Consider the following 5993-nt stretch of genomic DNA (forward strand, 5'->3'; position numbering starts at 1 on the left):
ACACACACACACATTCATAAAGAGATTAGACTACAGTGTGTTTGTGATAAGGGTTATCTTTTCCAAAGTTATGTATGAGAGTTATGCTTACAGTGAACTAATAAACTTAAGAGTTTACTTTCTGGTAATATAAACAAAAAAAAGTGTGGAGATTTTCAAGTCCTTGAAAGTTTAAAATAAATCAGCCATAAAACCATTTGGACCAGAGATATTTTTCAGACAGTTCTTTTAAACTATTTTTTCTAACTTTTTTTTATGGTTATTGGTCTATTTTGTGTTCTCTATTTTGGAATCGATTTTAACAATTTATATTTTATTCTAGAAAATTTCCCATTTCATCCAGACACTCAAATTTATTCGTATGTTTTGACAGTTTTATTCTTATCTCTTAAAAATTATTCATAAACTCCATATATATGTATATATATACATATATATACATACACATATATATGTATATGGAGAGAGAGTGAGGAAGTTTTGTCTAATTTTATTAGTCTTTTCCTAGACTACTGGGAGATTTTGAGGAAGACAATATAAAAGAATGACAGTGGTAGAAGAGACTAGTCCATATAATTTGAAATGAATGAGCCAAGTACCATCATAAGTAGGGTCTACATGAAAAAGAAACTCTTATGAAGTAAAAATGGCTTGTAAATTATTTATTCTGATAGCTACTATACTTGGGAGGGGAAATTTTTGAATATTGTCTCTATTAAACTAGTCTTCAACAGGCTATTACCAATAAGATGTTTCATTGAAAATTTAGATAAATTATTATCAGCTGGTTGAATGTATAAATTGTATTCTCATGACCAAAGAGCAATGCTTACCATAGCCAAGGTCCCAGAAGGAAAAGAATGTAACCGATGGTACAATTTTTAACCTTAATGATATTGCAAATAATGGACATCTTTCTTAAAATACTTAGGCTTAACCACTAACTTGCATTGAAAATCACATTTTTAAAAGATGACATATACATAAAATAAGACTTAAAGAAATAAAAACTCTAAGATAAGATTCCCTTCTTAGTAATCTTTGACCAATATGCTAATTATTAACCTAACTATGTTATCTTTGCCCCTACTCTCAATATTAATGATAATGCTTCTTAATTTAGAATACAAAATTTTCTTTGACATCATTACAATCCTTTGGAGCTCTTTTAAGATTCCAAATTATTTAAGAAAAGCCTACCTGTCTCTACCAAGAGACCAAACTGCTTTTAAATCATATCAAAGAGAAAGTATGAAGTTTTTTTATAGCATCCTCAATCATTATTATGAATTCTCACAAATTTCCTCTACCACTGTAAAAATGAAATGAAGAGAGAAAAGGTTATAAATAAATATATTGTTACTGTGACATTTTTCTATTTAAAATAGGGTAATTTTCACTTTTTCAGTGCTAATTTTTTACTCTTTAAAAAATATTTCATATATATGTATATATTTTGAATCGAACTATCCTTTATAACATAATACACAATACTATGAATGTACAAAATTTCAGGTTATGTTTCAATAACGTTTGATATTAAAAACCAAGTTTGTCCTCATTTGAAACCTTATTAGATCTAGAATAGTTTCAATGCATCCTCTAGGGAACAACATGTACAAAAAACTTCAAAGCCCCAACTTAGCGTAGGTATATTTTAAGATACACTTGTCTATCTTACTTAATCAAATAAAGGACATATATTTATCTGTTCACTGTTCCTCAGTATGGTGGGAAATACTTTCAAAGTAAGGATAAGCAATATTTCCAGTATTTAGCTATGTTTACCTTTTTCATTTGGGGATAGCAGATGAGAGAGAATTGACTAAGAAAACAAGTATTGTTTCACTAGATTATACAGGATTGCTGAAAGTCACATGAGTAAGTGCATGCACTACATTTTAAAGCATGAAATCTATAAATGTTGACCACTGATATTTCCTTTTTGAACAACGTGTTCTCAGAGTATAAAATATGAGTTAATCTTGATCAAAAAGCACCCCTTGAGTGCATAAAAGTTCTGGCATACCACATAAAGGAAGTTTTAATATGTGCATCAGATCAATCCACCTGTTCTGTGCCAGGTACTATGCTAGGGACATAATGGTAAATAAAACATACCAATTCCCTGTTCTCTATCCTAGAATCAGAATGAAGTGTATGGAACGTAATGATGGAAAGTACAGGAGCTTATAAGAGTACATATTAGAGATTTCAACTAGGCTTCAGAGTAAGGAAGCCTCTTTGATAAGGTAACATTTTATCTGAGATTTGAAGGATAAGTTAGGAAAAGGCAGGAGTCTGAAGAAAAACTGCTTCAAGATGACGGAATAGCATATGTAAAGGCCTAAACTAAGAGAAAAGGCATGGAACATTCCAGGAACAGAAAGAATATCAAAGTGGCTGGAGGGTGGAAATCCAGTTTATAGAGACTCTAAAAATAAGTTAATGGTTTGGGATGTTATCCACTGAAGAGAATTGGCCATGTAGAAGTTATTACATTTATGTTTTTTGAAATATTATTCTGTTAGTGTGAAAATGGATTCTAAAAGAAAATGATATGGTAGCACCTGTTAGAAGACCCATTTTTATCATTCACATTCAAGGTCATCATATCTGAATTTTCCAATATTTGGGGAAAGGAGAGAAGAGGTGTTTTAATGGAGTTTGGAATTATGAAAGTTATATCAAAAGTTGTTTTATATACCCATTCCCCTAATATAATTCTTGGAAAATGAAATTGGAATACAACCTGAGCTTCCACTCCTATAATAAACTTATGTTCCTTGATCCTAGGGCCCAAACCTTGAAATCAGCAAACATTAACCTTCTAAACTTAGAAATTGAGTGGGGGTATAAGTCACTGTCAACATTTATTAATTCATTGCTAAATTTATGAGTGCCTACTCCAACATAGGCACTGTTCTAGGTATTAAATATACAGTTGTGAATAAGATAGCAAGGCCCCATTTTCACTGAGCTTACATTCTAGTGAAGGGAGATAGACAATAAAAACAAGATAATTCTAGGTAGAGATAAATGCTATGAAAAATACCTAATATGAAGAAATAAGAGATAAAGAGTAACTGTCAGTAATAAGTAGGATTGAATAAACATGCCATTAGATTGGAAAGTCAGGGAAGGCCTCCCTATGTTAATAATATTTGAGCTGTGACCTGGATGGAAAGAAGCACATTATCCAAGATCAGATGACATACAAATTCTAGGACGTGAATGAAAAGTGAAAGGACCCCTAGTGGAGAATGAGTTGGTGTGTTAGGGGCAGAAAGGTCAACTTGTCTGGGTTTTAGCAGGCAAAGGAGAAAATGATAAGAGATGAGATTGGAGAAGTATGTAGCGCCAGATCATCTTAGACTCTGTAGGTCACTGTAAGTAATGGTGGTCTGTTTTAAGTATGACAGGAAGTCAAAACGACTCAATTTAGTCAAGAACAATCTTAAGTTCGCAGTTTACATCCATCTAATAGATCATCATCCACTCTTACCTGAAAGGTTTTGCTCTAAGATGAAGCACATAGCTGCATATCTACATCTAGTCAACCCAAGGTCTCTATGAACAACAAAGAGACAAATTATAGCCAATTATGAGGTCAATTTGCAATAGTGACAAGTGTATATTAGGGTCTGGACTGAGCTTACACTGACTTCATGTAAACACAAAGAACCATCAGAGGGTAACTGCACATACAATGAACCTACAAGTTTGGACCCATATTGCTTAAAGAGACTTAGCAGGCTCCACTTCAGGTAATCCTTGAGTATAATTATCAGCAGAGTCAACAGGAGCATTTGATTATCTATCAAGTGGAATCTCAAAATGGTCAGGAATCAGCCTTTAAAATGTTCCCAGAATTTTGAGCACAGAGTTTTGACTGTCCAACATTTCACCTTTAGAAAGAGAAGATAGCCTATGTGTTTTCATAAGAAAGGCAAATATTACAAAAAAATAATCCCCACATAAAAGTCTACTTTGTTTCTGAAACAAGGAGAAAAATCTCTTCCCTTTGTGTGAAAATCATTTTGTGATAATGAGCATATGCATTAAATAATTTTGTTTATTGAGAGTAATAATAGAGTGAGTAGGGTAGAACAGGAACAAGCAAAAAGCAGAAATGTCTGCAGTTGGAATTGTCATTGCTCTATCCTACATGCCTCAGAAAATTTGCTTCTGTGTAGCCAGTTATTTAAATGTACCTTTTACTTGTCTTGATCCTTTTCCTTAACTCTTCATGTGATTGTCAAAGTTTTGCATTGTGACAGTATAAATTAGTGTTTTGATAGTTCTCCCTTTGAAAGATGGCAGCAAAGAAAACTACCAAATATCTGACAGGAGTTATATAAATTGGGGATAGAGAGACTGTACTTCAATAAAACTAGAATAATTTTTATCTTATTACCTGGTTACTGGTTAATAAACACTTTTTAAACAACTCATTTGTTAGGTTTTTAACTGCTCGAACCAGGACATTTTAATTTTGCTAATAATATATGCACATATTGAGAGCTCAACAAATGTTTGAGTATGTAAGCACAAACATGACTTATCAAGTAAGTTAAGAAAGTTAAGTCAAGTGAGATTCATCGATGTTAACTAACTTGTCCAAATTTTCACAATTACTAAATAACAGAGCTATAATTTTGTATATCTTTGCACTAATGAATATTTATGACTTCAATATCCCTACACATACACATATACATATGTGAATATTTAGAGAGTAAAGCCCAATATAATCATGTATCCAAACCATCATACTATATAAAATATAAGTGAATAATTTAAATTAAAGGGCATCTTTAATGTAGTGGACATTTATGATAATTTGCAAAGAAAAATAATTGTTTCGATCAGGAGATAAGTAGCCATACAAGTATACATTTTCAAAGACAATGGTTTTGACATAAATTAAATATACATATTTTATATTTAAAGATATACATACACATATGTGTGTATATGTACATATGTGTGTGCATGTGTGAGTATGTATCAGTATCTGGAAATATTTTTTAAAAATCTCAAATAGAAATAGGATCAGGATTCTGAGAAGCTACTTGCAAACCATAAATATATTTTCCATCACCTAGTCAAATAATGTGCAGGATGAAATATTCATCTGGACTGATTGAAACCTGTTTTATCAGTGAAATTTGTTTAGCTCCGCACATGTGGTCAAGTATATCTGTTGGCAGTATTAGCTCTTTACCAAGTTTGGAGTGAAGACAATTTGTTTTCAGCAGCATTCCCACTCTTTAATGTTCACCCTTTGCTCTAGGTACTTTACGAACAACCAGTACTCTCATTTTCTACTACAAAGCCTCCTACCTTGGATGTTCAGTATTTCAAATGCTAGTTCCTGTTTCTATCTCTATTAAAACATGTCTTTCATAAGTAGCATGTCCTTGGAAACCTAATGACTAGAGCCTCTCTGATGAACTCATCCAAATTAAAGTGCTAATGGCTTAATGTTTATTCCTCTTTAATAATATTGTATTTTTTAAAAATACTTAAGTAAAAATGATAGTCAATTAAAAGACATTTAAAGGAGAGGAAATATTTGAGCTTGGGGAAAATTTCAAAGATTTCTCAAGATATACCATTTGACCCACCGCCCTACTTCAACTATGCTTAAAGAGATGTTATTTAGTCCTGGGCCAAATGGCAGAGTAAGTAAATTCTGTGCTTGCTTCCTCTATGACCACATTAAAATTATAACTCAATTATGGAACAATCAACCTGGAGAACCATCTGAATACTAGCTGAACAGAACTCCTATAACTAAAGACATAAATAAGCCATGTCAAGACTGGTAGGAGGGACAGAGATGCAAAACAAGTGGGCCCCACAACCACATGTGGTGGTTGAACATTTGGAGGGATATCTCAGCTGCTGTGATTTCTCCCAAGGATCTCAGAGCCTCAGTCCCCCACTTGGCTTCTCATCCCAGGGTTCTAGTGCCAAGAAGAGGAGTC

The sequence above is a fragment of the Pteropus alecto genome, unplaced genomic scaffold (assembly GCF_000325575.1).
Source record: "Pteropus alecto unplaced genomic scaffold, ASM32557v1 scaffold654, whole genome shotgun sequence".
NCBI classification, from domain to species: Eukaryota; Metazoa; Chordata; class Mammalia; order Chiroptera; family Pteropodidae; genus Pteropus; species Pteropus alecto.